Consider the following 23941-nt stretch of genomic DNA (forward strand, 5'->3'; position numbering starts at 1 on the left):
AAGGAAGGGGTTCATGTAAGTAAAACGGCAGGGATGGGGGACCGGTGACTGCCAGGTGTTTTTTTCACCTTAATGCATAGGATACATTAAGGTTAAAAACACAAACCTTTACAACCCCTTTAAATGCTGTTAAGGATTTCCCCACCAACTAGACTAAAAATGTATACTTATATGGAAAATCTACTAGAGTACCAATGCTATTATCTTGAACTTCTAGCGGATACCCTATTAGAAAAAAAATTGTAATGATTTTTTATAAGGAAGCTCCAAGATAACGGAAAATTTCCTATCAAATACTTACCGTAATTTTCCTTTCCTGATGGACTCCAGGGCAGTCTACGTGTGGGTTTACCCCGCCTCCTGCGTTCCCTAACTAGCCAACTCTTGAGTGGGAATTCCGTCTGCCATAGAGTCCATCAGGAAAGGAAAATTACAATAAGTATGTGATAGGAAATTTTCTGTTTTCCTGAGGGACTCCATGGCAGTCTATGTATGGGAAATAATTAGCCAAACCACATGGGGGTATACTGATCAAAAAGAAAACTTTAATTTGCCCCGTCAACCGACAGGATACTTAAACCAAAGTTTACAGAAGATAAGGATGCAGGTTCCACACAATAATGCGTCATAAAGATGTTTATGGAGGCTCATAAGGCCGCCCTGCAGATGACATCTGGAGCCACATGTCGGGCTGCCACCCAGGAAGTAGTGATGCCCCTGGTCGAAGGAGCCATCCCCTCTTCAGAGGAGCCAAGTCCTTAGCCCTGTAGGTCTGCCGGATAGTCTGGACAATCCAGGATGTGATCGTTCTGGAAGAAGCATGTTTCCCCTTATTTTTCCCGGAGAATAAGACAAACAAGTGATCCAAGCACCTAAAGAAGGATGTAGCTCGATGGTAATCTTTTAGCATTTCTCCTACATCTAGTGGATGAGCCTTTGAGGCCCCTGGAGTTTGGAACGTGGGCAGGACAATCTCTTGATTCTCATGGAAGACCCACATGACTTTAGGCTTTAAATTGAGCATGGGTATGAGTACCACCCGGTTAGGAAATTGGTGAGAAATGGTTCTTTGTAGCCAAGGGCCCTGATCTCCGAAACTCTTTTGGCTGATGTGATGGCCACCAGGAAAGCGGTCTTCGGTGAGAGAGCCTTAACGGAAGTCGGGGAAGATCCGGTGTTACTGGATTCCGTGAGTGAGTCCAGGACAAGGGGAAGATTTGGGGAATCTCGGTTTTCTTTGGGGCCTCAGTCTTGCTGCCCCTCTGAATAACTACTGGAGACAGCAGTTGGACAGCCCAAGAAACTCCCGAGAAGGCTGACTTGGACATTCAGGGAGCTGACTGACAGAGCCAGATCTAGTCCGGACTGTTAAAATTCTAGGATTTCCAGTACTCTCAGGTCTCTGTATAATCTTCCCATGGAGGAGGAGAACTCCATGAACTTGGCCCATATTCTTCCATAGATTTTATTCGTGCCTGCCCCCCTGGAACTCATAAGGGTGGAAATGACACCAGAGGCACAGCCAAGGGCCTCCAGTCTCTCTCTTTCAAGAACCAGACCATCAGCTTTAGTAGTGCTGGGCATGGATGCAGGATTACCCCCGGGACAGGAGGTCCCATTTGAGGAAGAGAGGTATCGGATCCAAAAGCTGAGCTGGACCAGAAGGGGAAACCAGGGCCTGTTCAGCCAGTAAGGAGCCACTACCACCATCTCAATGGCCTCTGTATGGATTCTCTGCTGGAATTTGAGGATGACTGGGAACGGGGGAAAGGCATACTCCTGGTTGAAGCACCACTGATCTGTTAAGGCATCCACCCTGAAAGCCTGGCTGCAGTGGCTCCTGGTGTAATACTTCTTTATTTTGATATTTCAGGGGGATGCAAACAGGTCTACTTCTGGATCAACTCCCAAGGACAGGATCCATTTGAACATCTCTGAGTGGAGTGACCACTCATTGTTGTCTAGTTGCACACGGGACAAAAAGTCTGTCTGGACATTCTGGGCTCCGGGAAGATAGACTGCTGATATGCTGGCCAGATTCTTCTGGGCCCACATCATGACTGGCTCGACCTCTTGGAGTAAGGTAGAGCTCTGTGTCCCCCCTTGTCTCTTCATGTTCGAGACTGCTGTGGTGTTGTCCATCCTTAGCAACACTGACTCCCTTTCAGGAGATGACTGAAAGCCCAAAGGGCTCAGAAGGCTGCTCGTAGCTCTAGGATATTGGAGCCTGGATTGTGCAGACGAAGATCCCATCTGCCCTGTGCCAGCTCTGATTTGCAGTGGGCCCCCATCCCGCACCGCTGGCATCGGTCGTGACCATGACCCATGAGATGGGGGTGATGGAGTGACACGTGAGCAGGTTCTTGTGCTGTAACCACCAAAAGAGGCTGTTCCTCATGCCCGAGGTTATGCAGATGAGCTGGTTGCTGTCACTTGTGTCCCATTGTGTCTGGACCTAGAGGAAGGGTGCCAACATTGCGGCCTGGCAGGGTCTCTTTCATCCGTGAGACAATTTGACTTGAAAAGGCTGACAGACAAAAGAGAGAAAAAAAAGTTGACAACAAGCCGGCTCATAGCAAGTCTACAACCATTCCCTGGCCTTTCGATTTCGCCCACACATACCTTGGGCATGAGGGCTGGCTGCTTGGGGGCGGTGACCTGTTCATGGCACCCGAAGGGAATACTGAGGACTAGTCTGCACTTGCCGGAAAGCCACAGTCCTAGGACAGGGAGGAGGATGCAGGGTTACTAAAAAGGCAACACTTCCCCTTCAAGAAACCTCTCCCCCATGATTCTTGGGTCTGGGGCAGTGTTCACCTAGTGCAGGATGACCAGGACCTGGGGAAGCTGCTGCACACTGCCCGCAGGTTTTCCCGCAGGGGAAGAGCACCTTTTGAATCCCCCGCCCTGGTAACGTCACTGCTGTGCCCCTAGTGTGCCTGCTTTAAGGAAACCCACCCGACAGGCACCTGTGCGCCCCCCTGGCCCTACATCGAACTGTGCATGTGTGAAACCAAGGCTCGGTTTCACCCGCGTCTCGCGAATGCACAGAAGTCCCCCGTGGCCGCGAGCAGGAAGAGATGCAGCGTCCTGGAATGCAGGAGCATTCCAAGCACCATGAGAGGCCCGAAAACACTAGAGCCAGGGAAAAAGGGGGAGAGAGAGATTTACATATAAAACACAAACTGTTGCCATGGAGAGACGCTGACATTATGGAGACCGTCTTCAGACCCTGCCAGTAAGCTGCACCATAATGGACGTCCCATCCTGGGCATACACAGGCCACCCCCCACCACTGAGACATTCTGCCTGGAGCCACTCACCTGCCCACAGCTGGGCCCAGGGCTCTTGGACAGCTTCACACTATGCCTGACTCCAGCCCGCTAGGGGCTCAATCATCCGGACTGGACATCAAGCCAAAACGTAAATGCACAGCTGTGTTGGTTCAAGAGGAGGACAAAAAAGGAACGTGATCTCTGGCTGTGAGCTCACATTTATGGGAATGGGGACCTATAGAATTGGAGAGGAGGCGGGGTAAACTCACACGTAGGCTGCCATGGAGTCCATCAGGAAATGTCTTTTTTTAATGGTTACCATGAAGACCATAAATATTCCTTCACCATGCTGGATTACTTAATGAATGAAAGAATGACCAAAAGTTTAATTCAAATGAAAACTGCTTTTCAACCAAGTGCTTTTATAAAATGCCCAGATCCAAATCTGAGTGAACTGAATTTATTGAGAAATATAAAATGCTAACACATATGTTACAGTATGGTAGTAACTCAAACTGTTACACTCTGTAAACTCATTGAACATTACAATATTGCTGGAGAAAAGGAGATAAACTACTAAATGAAACAGATGGAATATATTTCAGATACTACTAACTTGAAATATTGTGGACTTGTTTGTGTCTTCGTTCCTAAGCATCTGCAAGAAAATAGCTAGAAGCAAGGCTACTGAAAATTCAAGTAGAGTCATTTTTTTTACTTAACACTGCATAGATATATAATGTTTTAGGGCATTTGGTGAAGAGTCACATTAGTTATAGCTTAAAGAAAAAAATGCCCTGCAAACTTCTCATCTTGGCAGGGTTTGGGAACAATAGTGATTGGGATAAATGTTCTAACCTGTCCAGAAGATCTTCTAACCAGGAGTGGTTAGGGACAAGATATCTATCTGCCCAGACAGAAATGAGATTCTTGCCTGATGTGTCAGATAGGCCTTATTGAGTGACTACCATTTAATGTCTGTGCATTGTTTAAGCTCTGTAGCAAGTCCTTGGACTGAGATCAGGTGGCTAAGAAGGGCCAAAAATGGGTGTTTTTTTTGTAGTAGATGGGAGAGCTGACAATTGTTGCTATACATTATTATATACAGAGCCATATGGTGCTTTATATAATGCTGTACTGTGCTATATTACAATGAATTTAAGTGTGATGGGAAACATACTGTGTAGTGTACCCCACCTTTATTTACTACTGTATTGTGCTACATTACCTTGAATTACATTGTCATAGGTTTCATATTATTGTATAATTATGTGTTCATAGTGCATAGATCCAACAGTCCTTTTAGAACTACCCTTCTGTGTGTACCAGCAAGAGAGTGTGCTGCTTTTTACCTGATAGGTCATACTTGCAGTTTTTTGGGTGTTTTATTGGAATTTTGCATTTTCTTTTCTTTAATCACGTTTAACTTTTTGTAGGTTTCTAATAGGTCAGGTTTTGTTGTCTTATGCCACATACACACGAGCGAACTTTTCGACCGGACTGGTCCGATGGACCGAGTCCATCGGACAATTCGATCGTGTGTGGGCTTCATCGGACCTGCAGCAGACTTTTTCGGTCGAAAATCTGACGAAGTCTACTGAGACGAAACGCGTCGGGAGGACTCCACTGCCGCCCCTTTTATATACAAGCGCTTTTTATTTACTTCATCATGTAAGTGTATCTCTTTTTATTTAATAAATACGTTGTCTACGGTATCACGCTATGTAGTCCCTTTTTGTGCCTTTTATGAACCTTGCGTGGAGAGATCCAGCAGTGCCTGTGGAGAGGATGCATCACTAGAGCAGCCCGGTTCAGTGTCTCCTGCCAAGATCTTCTCACTATTGCCAGGGTGCAATAAAAGCTTGGTTTGACCCTAACAGCATATGCTGGCTTGGGGTTCAAACCCTCCGGTAAGCTCCCACCTTTTACATCCAAGCACACTGCATGTTTTTGAAGACACAGTGGTGAATAGTGTGATTCATATATGGAACATCCCATCTATTGATGAGACTTTTTTGACTGCAGAACATTAATCTCTGAGACTCTTTCTGCTGTATGTTGGTGAAGGCGCTCCTCACCTCACATGTTGGGTAGTGACCCATCCAGTCCCAACTCACTGATTGTCCATTTAACATATTTTCTATTTTCAATTTGATTTATATATGCTACCTTTATTGTTGTATATTATACTTTGGTTATAAGCTATTTTATCAGTTTAAGATATCTTGTCTTAAATAGCGCTACACATTTTTTGTTTATTATCTGTTTATGTGGCAACGATTCTAGTTGTGGTGTTAGCTGCTTATATCTTCTTGACTATTTAGAGTAAGCGCAAATTTGTTGTCGTGAGAAATGAGATTCTTGCCTGATGTGTCAGATAGGCCTTATTGAGTGACTACCATTTAATGGTGCTTTATATAATGCTGTACTGTGCTACATTACAATGAATTTAAGTGTGATGGGAAACATACTGTGTAGTGTACCCCACCTTTATTTACTACTGTATTGTGCTACATTACCTTGAATTACATTGTCATAGGTTTCATATTATTGTATAATTATGTGTTCATAGTGCATAGATCCAACAGTCCTTTTAGAACTACCCTTCTGTGTGTACCAGCAAGAGAGTGTGCTGCTTTTTACCTGATAGGTCATACTTGCAGTTTTTTGGGTGTTTTATTGGAATTTTGCATTTTCTTTTCTTTAATCACGTTTAACTTTTTGTAGGTTTCTAATAGGTCAGGTTTTGTTGTCTTATGCCGCATACACACGAGCGAACTTTTCGACCGGACTGGTCCGATGGACCGAGTCCATCGGACAATTCGATCGTGTGTGGGCTTCATCGGACCTGCAGCAGACTTTTTCGGTCGAAAATCTGACGGACTTTAGATTTGGAACATGCTTCAAATCTTTCTGACGGACTCGAGTCCGGTCGAAAAATCCACTCGTCTGTATGCTAGTCCGACGGACAAAAACCGGCGCTAGGGCAGCTATTGGCTACTGGCTATCAGCTTCCTTATTTTCGTCCGGTTGTACATCATCACGTACAAATCCGTCGGACTTTGGTGTGATTGTGTGTAGGCAAGTCCGGTCGTTAGAAAGTCTGTCGTAACTCCGTCGAAAGTCCGTCGGACAGGGCGTCGGACTTTTGTTGCTGAAAAGTCCGAGCGTGTGTACACCTCATTAGAGCTGGTGTTTGGAGTTTAGCATTTTAGGGCACTTTAATATTGTAGGTTTTCTTTTTAGGTATACTTTATACTTTCTAAGTACATAGTTACATAATAGGTGAGGTTGAAAAAAAGACACAAGTCCATCAAGTCCAACCTATGTGTGTGATTATATGTCAGTATTACATTGTATATCCCTGTATGTTGCGGTCATTCAGGTGCTTATCTAATAGTTTCTTGAAACTATTGGTGACCCCCCGCTAAGAACACCACCTGTGGAAGGGAATTACACATCCTTGCCGCTCTTATAGTAAAGAACCCTCTACATAGTTTAAGGTTAAACATCTTTTCTTCTAATTTTAATGAGTGGCCACGTGTCTTGTTAAACTCCCTTCCACAAAAAAGTTTTATCCCTATTGTGGGGTCACCAGTATGGTATTAGTAAATTGAAATCATATCCCCTCTCAAGCGTCTCTTCTCCAGGAAGAATAGGTTCAGTGCTCCACCCAAATGCATTATTTTACATTTTTCTTAATTAAACCTTATTTGCCATGTAGTTGCCCACCCCATTAATTTGTTCAGATCTTCTTGCAAGGTTTCCAAATCCTGCAGAGAAGTTATTGCCCTGCTTAGCTTAGTATTATCTGCAAATACAGGGATTGAACTGTTTACCCCATCCTCCAGGTTGTTTATGAACAAATTAAAAAGGATTGGTCCCAGCACAGAACCCTGTGGGACCCCACCACCCATCCCTGACCATTGTGAGTATTCTCCATTTATCACTACCCTCTGAACTCGCCCTTGTAGCCAGTTTTCAATCCATGTACTCACCCTATGATCCATGCCAACGGACCTTAATTTGGACAGTAAACGTTTATGGGGAACTGTGTCAAATGCTTTTGCAAAATCCAGATACACTACGTCTATGGGCCTTCCTTTATCCAGATGGCAACTCACCTCCTCATAGAAGGTTAATGGATTGGTTTGGCAAGAGCGTTTCTCTTATAATCCATGCTGATTATTTCTAATGATACCATTTTCATTACTAAAATCTTGTATATAGTCCCTTATCATCCCCTCCAAGAGCTTGCATACTATTGATGTTAGGCTAACTGGTCTGTAATTCACAGGGATGTATTTTGAGCCCTTTTTAAATATTGGTGCTACATTGGCTTTTCTCCAATCCGATGGTACCATTCCAGTCAGTAGACTGTCAGTAGAAATTAGGAACAATGGTCTGGCAATTACTTGACTGAGTTCCCTAAGTACCCTTGGGTGGAAGCCATACGGTCCCAGGGTTTTTATAGACATATATTATTTAAAGCTGTTTGGTATTCAAAATGTGTCAAAGTGATTTTTTTTTAATATTGTGTATGCAATCAGTATAATATTTTTCTATTTTGTGAGCTTTGACTTAAAAGCAGACTTATGCACTAACTGTTCAAAATGCAGATACTAAAAGTGTTTAAATATCATCTATGGAGTCAAAACAACAGTTTGCTGTTTTTGTTCTGTAAAATAATTATACTTTAATAATATCCTCATTAAAGCTGTCTTGTGTCTCCCTATAAAAAAACAGCACCCTAGTAAACATGCTTAAATACTCTGTATGGAGTCAGCACAATAATTTGCAAGCTTTATTGTGTGGACTAATGAATTCTAAGAATTTTTGGATTTAAAGCCAGCTGTTTTATATTCTGTTCAATTTGCACCTTACAATGTTTTAGTGTTTTTTTTCTGTGAAATAAATACACTCAAATGTTGATTTTTAGAATAAAGGCAGACTGTTGTCTCTATTGTTAAAAACGCAGCCTACCAAAAGTATATATATATATATATATATATATATATATATATATATATATATATATATATATATATATATATATATATACTATATTTAATGGCATCCCATTCTTAGTTTGTAGGGCTCAATATGGGGTTGGCCCACCCTTTGCAGCTATAACAGTTTCAGCTATGGGAATGTTTGACCATTGTTCCAGAAGTGCATTTGTGAGGTCAGGCACTGATGTTGGACGAGAAGGCCTGGCTCACAGTCTGCCCTCTAATTCACCCCAAATGTGTTCTATCGGGTTGAGATCAGGACTCTGTGCAGACTAGTCAAGTTCCTCCACGCCAAACTCATTTATTCATGTCTTTATGGACCTTGCTTTGTGCACTGGTGCGCAGTCATGCTGTAACAGGAAGGGGTGATCCCCAAACTGTTCCCACAAAGTCCGGAGCATGAAATTGTCCAAAATGTCTTGGTATGCTGATGCCTTAAGATTTCTCTTCACTGGAACCAAGGGGCCAAACCCAACCCCTGAAAAACAACCCCACATCATACCCCCCCCACACACACACCAAATGATTTGGACTAGTGCCCAAAGCAAGGTCCATAAGGACATGGATAAGCAAGTTTGGGTGGAGGAACTTGAATGGCCTGCACAGAGTCCTGAACCCGAAAGAATACCTTTGGGATGAATTAGGGTGGAGACTGCAAGCCAGGCCTTCTCATCCAACATCAGTGCCTGACCTCACAAATGCACTTCTGGAACATTGGTCAAACATTCCCATAGTCACACTCATGAACCTTGTGGACAGCCTTCCCAGAAGAGTTGAAGCTGTTATAGCTACAAAGGGTGGGCCAACTCAATATTTAACCCTATTAATAAGCACTCATATTGGGATGCCATTAAGGTTCATGTGCGTGTCAAGGCAGGTATCCCATTCCTTTTGACAGTATAGTGCATATATTTTGCAAAAAATGTGATAGTTCCCCCAGGGTTTTTTTTTTTTAGCAGCAAGGCATTTCAATCAAAATAATAGAATTTTGATAAAAATAATTTATTTATACAAAATGCAAATCAATTATATAATAGAATTAAAAATGTGAGCTCTGTTTACAGATATACACAAACATGTTCCATTAAAGTGCAGTTCTGACCAAAAAAATGACTTTTATGATAAAAACACCCTTAGAATACTCATGCCTCATGCAATGTAACAAAGGTATGCTGTAAACTATGCCCAGTTTTCTATTTGTGCAGCATTGTTTTCTTACTTTGTGAAGTTTCTGCACAGTGCAGCCATCTCCAGTGTTGGCATCTGAAGCCACAGTGTCCTTCTTCCTGGACTCCGTGCATGCTGAATACCCAGCATGCACCAGCCAGTCTTTCGCATGTGCAGTGCGGTGCAATTTTGGTCAGCTTGGCAGGGTACAGTCATGCCAAGCTGACCAATATTTTCCATAGACGCCAATGTTAAATGTTATTGGGGCCATGCAATGCCAAGCTGGCCAGGAATTTCCATAGATTCCAATGTTAAATGTTGTTGGAGCCATGCAATGCCAAGCTGACCAAGATTTTCCAGGAGCCAATGCAAAACCGGAAATGACGCACGCCGCCGTGGCCCCCTAGAGGAGAAAGTGAAATTAGATATAGGCATAAATCAGATAAGTGAACAGAAAAAAATAATACATTTCCAATTCATTTTAAGGATGCACATTAGTGCTGCATGGTGAGAAGTAAAAAATGTGGGTGGAACTCCACTTTAAGATTGGCGAATATCACATTTGACAATACATTACAAAATGCCATCCACATGAAAAACTCTGACGCATTTCAACCTGTTCAGTCGTAATCTTCTTTGGGGGGATTTAAATTATAAGAAGATAGATCAAAATAATCATAAAATCAATACTACATAATCAAAATGCAATTTTACATATAGTCTATTATTATAAGGTTCATAATTACTGCTCAAAGATTGGAACTGTGTTCTATAACCAGAATTTGTTTAACTGCTTGGCGACCAGCTGCCGTCATTATACTGCGGCAGGTCAGCACGTTCCCGTGAACCATCACAGCTGTACGTAGGCCCTTTAAGCAGGGATAGCAGGCGTGCATTGGCACGGGGGTGCCGATGCATGTGGCCGGCAGTCGCAATCATGGGCACGAGGGCCAGAACAGGGATGGAAGTGTGTAAACACACAAATCCCTGTTCTGTGAGATGAGAGACAGATTGTGTGTTCCTACTAGCTAGGAGCAACAATCTATCATTTCCTCTAGTCAGTACCATCCCCCCACAGTTAGAACACACACGAGGGAACACAGTAAACCCCTTGATTGCCCCCTAGTGTTAACCCCTTCTCTGCCAGTGACATTTACATAGTAATCAGTGCATTTTTATAGCACTGATCGCTGTATAATTGTCAATGGTCCCAAAAATGTGTCAAAAGTGTCTGATCTGTCCGCCGTAATGTTGCAGTCCCGATAAAAGTCACAGATCACCGCCATTACTAGTAAACAAAAAATATTAATAATACAAATGCCATAAATCTTTCCCCTATTTTGTAGACGTTATAACTTTTGCGCAAACCAATCAATATACGCTTATTGCGATTTTTATTACCAAAAATATGTAGAAGAATACATATCGGCCTAAACTGAGAAAAAAAATTGTTTTTTTTTAAATTGGGAATATATATTATAGCAAAAAGTACAAATTATTGTGATTTTTTCAAAATTGGAGCTTTTTTTTGTTTATAGGGCAAAAAATAAAAACAGCAGAGATTATCAAATATCACCAAAAGAAAGCTCTATTTGTGGGGACGTAAATTTTGTTTGGGTACAGCTTCGCAAGACCACAAAATTGCCAGATTTTATCGCAAAAAATGGCCTGGTCATTGAACAGCCAAATCTTCCGGGGCTGAAGTGGTTAAAAGAAATTTCAGTAATCCAATGGCCTCTGTACGCTGTTCCCACCTCCTCAATATGAAAAACAGCCCCAGAGGACTTACAAGGAGCCACACTCCTGGACCTCCAATGGGTGAAGGAAAGGGTGGCAACTGTGAGGCATTTTCCAATAATCTCTGTTAATCAATCATTAAAAAAAATATATATAAAATATCAGAAACACAAAAGTGACGCTGATCTCAACACTCATCTAAATTAGTGAACTGCTTTTTAGCCGCTATTATAAAAAATACAAAATATTAAAAAATATGCTTAAATTCAAAATCTAGCGCTTATTAAAAATATTCCTAAATATTTGATGGTAAATATTTCATACTGAGCAGTATGTAATTGCTCACCCCCTTCCTACTAACATGTAAAAAGAATGAGTTCCTAGATAAACAAAAATATCTATCAAAGAACAAGCAAAAGCATGCAAGGAGTGTATCTACTCACCAGAGTAAAATACAGCTAGAGCCTATAGATTCCCCTCAAGAGGTGAAGCCTGTAGCTCCTCTTTGGATATCCAGACAACCTTCACAGGAACGGTTCACCTCTTGAGAGGAATCTATAGGCTCAAGTTGTATTTTACTCTGGTGAGTAGACACTCAAAGGGGGTTCACAAGTTGATCTGTGATGGTGTAGAGGCTCAACATTCTTGGCACAAGATTGTTTTTGGACTACAGGCACAACACATCTCCTTATTTATATTGCATGGATGTTTTATCATTTCATTATTTCATTTGGAAGAATGTTTTTTTTGAGATAACACTCCTTGCATGCTTTTGCTTGTACTTTGATAGATATTTTTATTTATCTAGGAACTCATTCTTTTTACATAGTAGGAAGGGTGTGAGCAATTACATACTGCTCGGTATGAAATATTTAACATTGAATATTTAGGAATATTTTTTATAAGCGCTGTTAATGTTTGGATTTTGAATTTAAGCATATTTTTTAATATTTGTATTTTTTATAATAGCGGCTAAAAAGCAGTTCACCAATTTAGATTGAGCGCTGGGATCAGCGTCACTTTTGTGTCTCTGATATTTTATATACATTTCATCTTTCATTTACCCTTAGCGATCATGGATTCTATTAATTATTTACTAATCAGCAATTAAATTTGGACACTTTGTTCTCATCAGAAAGTGAATGGGAAACGAATGAGGATTTTAATGTAATCCTTAACGCTTTAGGAAAATGCCCTAGATAAACAGGTACGCACCTGGTGAGACATTTGCACATTTGAACATTATTTAAAAGAAAAAAACAATATGCAGAGTCTGAGGTGGGAAGTAAGTCCACAAGATGGACTAGACAATATTGACTCCACCTCAGAATGGTTGGATTTTTTCAATGGAGTGGGCTTCAAACTTCAACAACTAATATCAAAGGGTAAAAGGAAAAAAATGGTACTATTAGAAAAAAATATTTCTGAACTACAGGGAAAATTGGACCCCATAAAAGGTACGCAACAACTGATCAATTTTGATAATGAAATAAAAAAAAGGTTAGAAAAAATTGACAAAGAAACTCAAAAGAAAAAATTTAAAAAGTTTAGGAGGGATACTAATGATTTAAAGAAGAATTCAATTAATCTATGGCAAAATACGGAAAGTCCGCTTACATCATCAGTGGAACCAATAATTGATAATGTATCTTCTAATGATAATGTATATGGGACTATTAGTCATACCAATAGAGTAAATGTTACACCAGCTCAGACCAAACCCCCTAGAAGGGACAATAAACTGGCACAGTCTAACCAAAACAATAGGGTAGGGGCAATAAACAGTCGTTAAGAGTTACAAATAAGGCAAATGGAATTCAGGTACTCTCCCAATAATGCAGGATATAATGAGGCTTATGCTGTTAATACTCATAATCGACATGAAACTTTGAGTAACCAGACCAATATGGGCAATACATACAATTCCCAATCCCCACGTCCGCCTTCTTTTTTAGGGAGAGGCATGAGAGGCCATCCCAGGGGACGCAGTCGAGGCAATCGCCCCTGGAGAGATCGATCGACACAACCATATTATCCTCCCAATACACAGGAGTGGTGGAATCCTCCAGAGTGGGAGAAATCATTCAGTCTGGTCAGATACCCAAGGACCACACACAAAGAGGTTGTAGAGCAGGACAGAGAGTCCAGCAAAAAAAGATGCAGGGGAGTAGACTAAGTGGAATATACAATCTATCCAAAGTTGAACTCACTCAAAAAGAAACCAACATCTAAATGCTGGCCTTAAATGCACATCAACAAAACCAATAAACAAATTCAATGTTTATATAGACATCCACAAGTATGTCAGAAAATTAAACATAACATTTTTTTCTGTCGAATCATTTTAATCTTAGGAACAAAAAAGGCAGTGACACGGTCGGCATTGATAGTGGGTTAAAGAATAGATCCTTATTTAATCCACCACAACCTGCTAACCATCAGGACTGATTCAAGAAGGTATTAAGGTCTTAGAAAATAGGAAGGACGTAGTAATTCATCCTGCTGATAAGGGGGGGAGTGGTGATTATGGATGAAACCTTTTACCACTCCCAGCTCATATCAATGTTAGCGGATGACAATACATATTGCCAATTAGATAAGGATCCCCCTAATAATTACAGGATAGACCTATTCAACCTAGTGGATTCTGGTTTCTATATGCGGATTATCACCAAAAAAGAAAAGGCTTATCTTTGTCCCAGCTTCATCCGTATACCTACAGTATGCATGGTCCCTAAAATGCATAAAGACCCATTAAACCCAACAGCCAGGCCGATAGTAAACGGCATAGATTCGGTCACATCTCGCATCGGCCAGTACCTGGATTATTTTTTACAGACGAGTGTAACACGTACTAAGGCATACCTCAAAGACACTACACATTTTCTACAGCTACTAAAGAATGTAGACATCCCTAGTGATACAGAAATATTTTTGGTTACAGCTGACATTTCTTCATTGTATACCATTATACAACATGACGACGCTCTGTTGGCCCTTAATTGGGCATTTAGCCAAAGGGAAGACATTCCTTACATTCAGAAAAAATTCCTAAGGATGGTTTTAGACTTTTGTTTAACACATAATTATTTTTGGTATGCTGGTAATTTCTATAGTCAAAAGACAGGTGTCGAAATGGGTGCTAAATTTGCGCCGAGCCTCACGAATTTGTTCATGAGTGAGTGGGAGGACAAGTGGATATATAAAAACAGGAAAAAGGAATTGATATTTTACCAATGGTATATTGATGACTTATTCATTATTTGGCAAGGATCGGAATCATCATTGATTGAATATTCCAATTGGCTCAACAGTAACACTAATAATATTAAATTGGAGTTCAATTGGAGTAGGGACCACATAAACTACTTGGATGTTACAGTGATGAAAAAAGAAAATCAATTACTTACGAAAGCGTTTCTTAAAACAACTGATCGAAACAGCTATATCCCAGTACATAGTGGACACCATCCCCAATTGTTACGTAACATACCAAGGGGGTAGTTTATGCACATTCGGCGCAACTGCTCCTTGGATATGGATTATGAAGCCCAAGCTGCACAGATCAAAAACTGTTTTGTGGAAATGGGCTACAAAGCCCCACAACTTGAGGAGATCATTAGGGAGGTGGGCTGAACTTCACAGAAATCTAGCCTGTTGCTGAGAGTAAGGCAGCTGGATGATCAAACATGAATGGGGATTCATAAGTGGGTTCCATGAACAGTATAGAGAGATTGAATCCATTTTCCGTAAACATTGGGATATCTTGAGAATTGATAAAATTGTAAGTAAGGCATTACCAGTTAATCCACCATTCATCTATAGAAGAAATACATCCTTTGGAGAGCGTGTGATCAAAAAGGTTCTTGACCCACCAAACAGACCACAAATGTTCTGGGACCAAGCAGGTTTCTTCGTTGCAGGAAATGCAAAGCATGCCACTAAGTCACTACCCACATTAAGGGGATGACAAGCTTTGCATCAATTGCAAATGGTAATGAATTTCAAATTAAAGCATTCATATCATGTAAATCAACACATGTAGGGAATGCCCTGGAGTGCCCGTGTGGGCTAATGTATATCGGTCGAACAAAAAGAACACTCGCAAAAAGAGTTTCAGAACATATATAAAATATAACGATAGGGTACAAGGATCACAGTGTGTCATTACATTTTAGACAGACACGATAGAAGTCCGACAGGCCTCAAATTTTGGGGGATTGATAAACTGCACCCCAGATGGAGAGGAGCGAATTTAGTCCGAGAATTATTCAGAAACCAAACTCAGTGAATTTATTTAACTAATAATTTGAGTCCCAATAAGTTAAATATAGATTTGGACTTGAATTGTTTCATAAGCAATTATTAAACAAGGGTTAAGTCATCAGTTGCCTGATAGAGAATATTGCATATCCCCTATATCACACTGGACATAGATAAAGAGCCAGAATCTCTATCAGGCATATACTGATCAATATAGGAATTCTGATTACAATCGCTTTTTTAGTTTATTATAATTTTAAAAAGTAGAGCATATAATCATCGTATTTATCCTCTATGCTTGGTATTAAGCTTGATATGTTAAAATTACACGCACAGCCTCAGTGCGATCATATCACATAATTGGTGTGATTATAATCACACCAATAACAATTCTCTATTAAAAAGCATGGTAAAATGTTTAGAAAAGTTTTTTTATTATGTGTTTTTAATTATGAAATTAGAATTATATTATGACCATAATATTATTGCTTTCTGCACAGTCTTTATATATAAAGTGTTTAAGTATTTTAAGTATGAGTAATGATTTAGGCATTTTAAAAGTTGTAACTTTTTAAAATATCTAGGCATGTCATATGGAAATGACATGCCTAGTTTGCACATACACAGGAGAGTATTTGATTACTGGTAAATAAAGTATGGTTAAACTACCAGATATAGATGAGATGTGCAGACAGTCATTTGTCAGCATGAGTCTAGATAGAGTGACGTTGCTCTCAATGACGCCCTGGGTCATGTGCCTGGGGGCGGCAGTCTGGCACGATCGTGAACGGTGGGCATCACTGGTCATGGTGACACTCACGTTTGACGTCCATGGTCATGTGCTTGTGGAAGCCATCTGGGCACGAGCGTTGTTGATGGGCGTTGCTAGCGATCTTGATGCTCAAGATGACGTAGGCGGAGTTTGTTCCCACCCTCCGGGTGTGTTTAAGTGACGAGTCGTTTTGCGTGGCCACACCCTCTGAAGACGTAATCACAAAATGCATCAGGGCGTGACCACGCAACTCATCTGACAGGCACAACTAGCGTCATCCCGGGACTCACCGCCACAGATGTTTGTTTCGATCCCTAGAAGGTGGTGAGCTTGATACAGTGCTGTTGCCCAGACAGGCTATTTTTAACTTGTATGCTAGTAAGCATAAATAGTATGCGGGGGTATGGTTCTTACAATAAATGGTTTTACACTATGGAGAGCATCCCCTTGTATTTTTACATGCATTGATCTGCCAAACTGAACCATTCCTGTGAAAGGTTGTCTGGATATCCAAAGAGGAGCTACAGGCTTCAGTTCTTGAGAGGAATCTAAATGCTCTAGTTGTATTTTACTCTGGTGAGTAGATACACAAAGGGGGTTCACAAGGTGATCGGTGATGGTGTAGAGGCTCAACATTCTTGGCACAAGATTGTTTTTGGACTACAGGCATGGACGTTTTATCATTTCATTACTTCATTTGGAAGAATGTTTTTTTTTGAGATAACACTCCTTGCATGTCTTTGCTTCTTCTTTGATAGATATTTTTGTCTATCTAGGAACTCATTCTTTTTACATGTTAGTAGGAAGGGTGTGAGCACTTACATACTGCTCGGTCTTATTATCCAATGCAGCATGCAGCACTGCTGAACAATCCCGGGCCAGTTAGTCCCCGTCCATATTTGGCTAATCTCTCTTTGTATATATATTGTATGTTATTTACTTATTTTTAATGTTTGCCTTTACTTTAAGTTGTGAGTCATTACTATATTACAAGTGGTACAGTGAGTGTTGGGTTCAACTGGTTATCTAGTGTAATAAATGTGTTTGTAAAAAAAATGCGTTTTTCTATTCGCATAGTGTATATATTTAACTAAATGTGGATGAAAAAAATGTTGGACTAGAAAACTGCAGTGTGTCTTTTTGAAAATGTGAACAAAAAACACAAAACCTCTGCGCTTAGGACAGAAAAAAAGGGGGGGGGGGGCAAGATATGGAAACAAGAGGGAGGAGGAAAAAGACCAAGGGGGTGGGGAGGGGGGAGGGGGAAAGGGGGGAGAAGAAAAAAGAAAAAAGAAAGAAAGGTATGCTGCCACCTTTAGTTAAGCCCTCAAAGAGGACTAACATATATATATAAAATTTTAAATAGAGGTATGGCGCTTCCTTATGAAATGTGTACTAGATAATAATGTGACCGATATGAACTATACCATACACAAACAGTGATAAGTGATCATATAAGTGCCCCCATAACTGGTAAAATATATATGTGATACGAAACGTGAAGAAGACCCTAATTAGGTACCATACACCTATATGCCCAGGTAATTTCCAAAAAGTACCACTAGGTGTGGCTGCTGATACACTATGCAGCTAATATGATGATTCCAACATATATATATGCAAAAAATATAAAAAATAATATAATATACCAGTGCAATCAAATCCAAAAAATTGTTATATACCCAAATGCTCTACAAAATGTGTAGTAGCTTATATGGATAGAAAAAATGTTCTGTCACAAGTAATGCATCCCAAAATGCAAATAGCGGAAAATTATATGTATATAAATATGCAAAAAGGTTGTATACCAGTGCAATCAAATCCAAAAAATATGTATCAAAATGATCTACACAATGTGTCTCAACATATTTGAATAAAGGAAGAATAATAAAAAATATTAAAAAATACAAAAAACTGTCACACGTGATACGTCCCAAGTTACAATTAGCAGATGAGAAAAAAAAAAAAAAGTTCCAAGAGCTTGGTGACTGTGGTGCCCTTATAGATGAAAGATCCGTGACTTCTGTGCTCCCCCTTTTGGCTCCCCACTCACCGACTCCCACTGCCCCTGCAGGGGTAACAGACACTTCAGGATCCCAATCCCGTCCTCTTGGCCGATATCCCGTGGTCACTGAGATAGGATGTCCTCTCTTCCAGGCGTTTCCAAATAGCCTCTTTGTACCACCTCCTTATATCACGTCCAAGACAGGGATCCCCAAAGAGATCCTAAGTCATGGGGCTCTTTGTCCCATTTCTCCCATGCACTGTCACTGGTATATGCCGAAGAAAGAATAAATCTTTTCCCTGTCATCAGAGGGGTCACCGCCGGGTTACGGAACCAAGAGATCAGCGCACGCTGGTACCGGCGTGCGCTGATCTCTTGGTTCCGTAACCCGGCGGTGACCCCTCTGATGACAGGGAAAAGATTTATTCTTTCTTCGGCATATACCAGTGACAGTGCATGGGAGAAATAGGACAAAGAGCCCCATGACTTAGGATTTCTTTGGGGATCCCTGTCTTGGACGTGATATAAGGAGGTGGTACAAAGAGGCTATTTGGAAACGCCTGGAAGAGAGGACATCCTATCTCAGTGACCACGGGATATCGGCCAAGAGGACGGGATTGGGATCCTGAAGTGTCTGTTACCCCTGCAGGGGCAGTGGGAGTCGGTGAGTGGGGAGCCAAAAGGGGGAGCACAGAAGTCACGGATCTTTCATCTATAAGGGCACCACAGTCACCAAGCTCTTGGAACTTTTTTTTTTTTTTTTTTTTCTCATCTGCTAATTGTAACTTGGGACGTATCACGTGTGACAGTTTTTTGTATTTTTTAATATTTTTTATTATTCTTTCTTTATTCAAATATGTTGAGACACATTGTGTAGATCATTTTGATACATATTTTTTGGATTTGATTGCACTGGTATACAACCTTTTTGCATATTTATATACATATAATTTTCCGCTATTTGCATTTTGGGATGCATTACTTGTGACAGAACATTTTTTCTATCCATATAAGCTACTACACATTTTGTAGAGCATTTGGGTATATAACAATTTTTTGGATTTGATTGCACTGGTATATTATATTATTTTTTATATTTTTTGCATATATATATGTTGGAATCATCATATTAGCTGCATAGTGTATCAGCAGCCACACCTAGTGGTACTTTTTGGAAATTACCTGGGCATATAGGTGTATGGTACCTAATTAGGGTCTTCTTCACGTTTCGTATCACATATATATTTTACCAGTTATGGGGGCACTTATATGATCACTTATCACTGTTTGTGTATGGTATAGTTCATATCAGTCACATTATTATCTAGTACACATTTCATAAGGAAGCGCCATACCTCTATTTAAAATTTTTGAAAATGTGGCCTACAAAATAATATTTACACTTCATGATGGAAGGTAAAACAAATCCTAACACCTGAACATAATTTTGCAACTTTGACATTTTGTTTGTAAAACTGTACATACAATTGCTACTACTTAGTGTATCCAGGAAAATTTTTTTATTAAAATGTAGCTGTATTTTTCTTACTACTACCATAACCTACCACAAAAAAACACCCCAAAATAAATTCTTCTAATCATGACGATTGCAACAATACCACATATGTGTATGTTAATTGTTGTTTGTACCTGTAGTGCGGCCAAGAAACAATGGTGCACATTTTGCTTTTTTTATACCCTACCTAAAACACGCTGACACTAACTGACAAATAACCTTGACCCTAACTCTGGTCCTAATCTAGATAAAACCCTGATCTAAGTAGCTATTTTTTCTTTATTTTTTTAATTATTATTAATATTATTATTATTTTTTTTTTTTTTTACAAATATTTCTTGTTTTACACTTTTCTTCTCTACCAAAGATCTTTTGTATAAGAAAAAAATTTAAAAAAAGATACAGGAGCGGGCTGTACAGTGGTTGATTACTGTGAGAGCCAATTAGAGGCTGAATGATATACAACAGAGATGAATAATATACTGCAAAAAAAACACACTTGTGGAATGTAAATTAAAAAAAAAGAGCAGCCAGCACGCTATGGAATATTTAACATAGCACCAATATTCATAAAGCTGTGCAAATAAAGGCAGCACAACCCAAAATTACACCCTTAAAGTGAAAAAAATTACAATCATATACATATATCACAAATACTAAAATAAAGTGCATAGAGCACCCAGTAAATAAACAGTTCCAATATTGGAATAAAGTTCAACATGATGGTAATGTACTACACTGAAATGATGTAGTGCTTCAAAGTAAAAAGCTTTGACCTTTCCACCAAGCACAGAAGAGGTTGTTAATAGCTTACCAGAATATCATGACCCTCTGAATATGAGTGGTCATGGTAAGCATGTGTGCATATCTCCAGGCTGCTTCACTCCTTAGCAGTACTCGGGGTAGATCTGTATTAAACATAGAAAAGCCTGCAATAGTGTAAGACCATTAAAAGCCTGTGATATATATATATGTGCTGCACTACTTCAATGCAAGTAAACTCATCCTATACCACCAAATAAAATGAACAGTAAAAAAAGAAACACAATAATAAGTTCTAAAAGTCCACACTGATCCAGTAATATGTGAAATTACACTACAAATATCAGGTCCAAAAAAGTAATATTGTGAATTCCACTTTAAATGGATCTCTGCCATTAAACACACCGAAAGGCTTACCAGAGGAATATGACTCTCATGTTATAGAGAAATTAGATAATGTAATTGTGGCCACTATTCCACCATTCTTTCATCTTCCATCCACCAGATTGGCACCCAGGCGGGAATATCACTTTAAAACCTCCATCTCCAGTATTCGCTTAATGCTTTTGGTGCATGTCAGGGAGAAAAAGGGAACCAAGAGCTCCACATAGTGTAAAACCAGATAAACTATTTTATTAAAAGAAATTATGTGCATGTATACTAAATTGAACATAGCTGTTGGAAAACCAGTCCCAAATGGCTAGAATACACTCTCGGGTACACTTCGGGGAACGTGATGACGTCCCGGCACATAGCTCAGTCTGACACATATACTCATAAATTATGTCTTCGGGAGCATGGAAGCTACACTGGGTCATCATGTTTTGTATCCTTTTTAAGGCTATGGAGGAAACAAGGGAAACCAAACCTCATTTTGATTTTATGAAAGTGGCTTTCAGCATCCAGTCACAATACCACAGATAGCTGCAATGCCATATATAAATTACATTAATGAGGTGATTGGTAACCGGGTCTCAACATACCCAGTTGTTAGTACAGGACCCAGGACTTCCAGGAAGAGCCTGGTCTCTGTACTGGAAGCATGCTGTGCAGGCACGCATATATGCGGTCCCATTAAAGAAGACCCACTTCTGTGAGGCAGCATATACAGTATCTCACAAAAGTGAGTACACCCCTCACATTTTTGTAAATATTTTATTTTATCTTTTCATGTGACAACACTGAAGAAATGACACTTTGCTACAATGTAAAGTAGTGAGTGTACAGCTTGTATAATAGTGTAAATATGCTTTCCCTGCAAAATAACCCAACACACAGCTTTTAATGTCTAAACCACTGGCAACAAAAGTGAGTACACCCCTAAGTGAAAGTGTCCAAATTGGGCCCAATTAGACATTTTCGCTCCTCGGTGTCATGTGATTCATTAATGTTACAAAGGTCTCAGGAGTAAATGGGGAGCAGGTGTGTTAAATTTGTTGTTATCGCTCTCTCTCATACTGGTCACTGGAAGTTCAACATGGCACCTCATGCCAAAGAACTCTCTGAGGATCTGAAAAAAGAATTGGCCTAATTCTTGGCCTAAGCTATAAGAAGATTGCCAAGACCCTTAAACTGAGTTGCAGCATGGTGGCCAAGACCATAAAGTGGTTTAACAGGACAGGTTCCTCTCCTTGCCATGGTCAACCAAAGAAGTTGAGTGAACGTGCTCAGCGTGATATCCATAGGTTGTCTTTGGGAAATAGATGTACAAGTGCTGCCGGCATTGCTTGTGAGGTTGAAAGGGTGGGAGGTCAGCCTGTCAGTGCTCAGTCAATATGCTGCATGTTGCATCAAATTGGTCTGCATTGGTTCCCAGAAGGAAGACTCTTTTAAAGACGATGCACAAGAAAGTCTGCAAACAGTTTGCTGAAGACAAGCAGACTATGGTCATGGATTACTGGAACCATATCCTGTGGTTTGATGAGACCAAGTTAAACTTATTTGGTTTAGATGGTGTCAAGCGTGTATGGTGACAACCAGTTGAGGAGTCCAAAGACAAGTGTGTCTTGCCTACAATCAAGTAAGGTGGTTGGGAGTGTCATGGTCTGGGGCTGCATGAGTGCTGCTGACACTGGGAAGCTACAGTTCATGAATACCAACATGTACTGTGACATACTGAAGCAGAGCATGATCCCCTCTCTTCAGAGACTGGGCCGCAGGGCAGTATTCCAACATGATAACAACCCCAAACACACCTCCAAGACGACCACTGCCTTGCTAAAGAAGCTGAGGGTAAAGGTGATGGACTGGCCAAAGCATATCTCCAGACCTAAACCATATTAAGCATCTGTTGGGCATCCTGAAATGGAAGGCGGAGGAGCGCAAGGTCTCTAAAATCCACCAGCTCTGTGATGTCATCATGGAGGAGTGGAAGAGGACTCCAGTGGCAACCTGTGAAGCTCTGGTGAACTCCATGTCCAAGAGGGTTAAGGCAGTGCTGGAAATAATGGTGGCCACACAAAATATTGACACTTTGGGCCCAATTTGGACATTTTTACTTAGGGGTATACTAATATTTGTTGCCAGTTAAGACATTAATGGCTGCGTGTTGAGTTATCTTGAGGGGACAGAAAATTGACACTGTTATACAAGCTGTACACTCACTACTTTACATTGTAGCAAAGTTTAATTTCTTCACTGTTGTCACATGAAAAGATATAATAAAATATTTACAAAAATGTCAGGGATGTACTCACTTTTTGTGAGATGCTGTATGTGGATACTTGTCATCGGGAATGGATTAAATACTATCTATGCTGTATGTATAATATTTCTTAATTTTTACAGTGAAAAAATAAGCTTTATAGGATTTTTTGACTTGAAAATCTGCAAGAGGTGTGTAATCTTGCAAATGTAACTCACAAAAGATTGTTTAAATAATGTTTATACAGTATGTACAATATTTCTTCATTTTTACAGTGAAAATATACACTTTATAGTACTGCATGGTTTGAAAAGCTGTGGCCTATAAGAGATCTATGCAGTCTATGCAATATTTCCTTATTCTTAAAGTGAAAATATGCATTCTATTGTGTTAGTTTAGTGCACACAAACACAATATATCACCCAGTTTTTTTTTGAAGACTTTAAAAGATGAGATTGGCATGAGAAAATACCTTTAGTATTGTAGGTGTTCATTTACAGGAGTTGTAAAGTCTCATAGTTTTTCACCTTAATGAATTCTATGCATTAAAGTGAAAAACCTTCTGTGCTGCAGCTGCCCCCCAGATCCCCTTTTTCTTACCTGAGCCCAATCGCTCCAGCGTCGAGCACGAGCCCAGCTGCTCCAGCCGCTGTATCGAGTCCTCATTGGATAGATTGATAGCAGTAAGAGCTATTGGCTCCCGCTGCTATCAATCAAATTCAGTGACACGGGAGCCGGGGGTGGGGCAGAGTCCTGCTGTCTATGTCAATAGAAATCGGCTCTCCATG

At 40.2% G+C, this 23941-nt stretch overlaps 1 protein-coding gene across 1 annotated transcript in view; it reads left to right on the top strand.

Annotated features, from left to right (window-relative positions):
- Nucleotides 1-23941, top strand: part of EPHA10 (EPH receptor A10) — a 1179171-nt gene that overhangs the window by 760538 nt on the left and 394692 nt on the right. The window lies entirely within an intron of this gene.

Source organism: Aquarana catesbeiana, linkage group LG02 (genome assembly GCF_042186555.1).
Source record: "Aquarana catesbeiana isolate 2022-GZ linkage group LG02, ASM4218655v1, whole genome shotgun sequence".
Classification (NCBI taxonomy): Eukaryota; Metazoa; Chordata; class Amphibia; order Anura; family Ranidae; genus Aquarana; species Aquarana catesbeiana.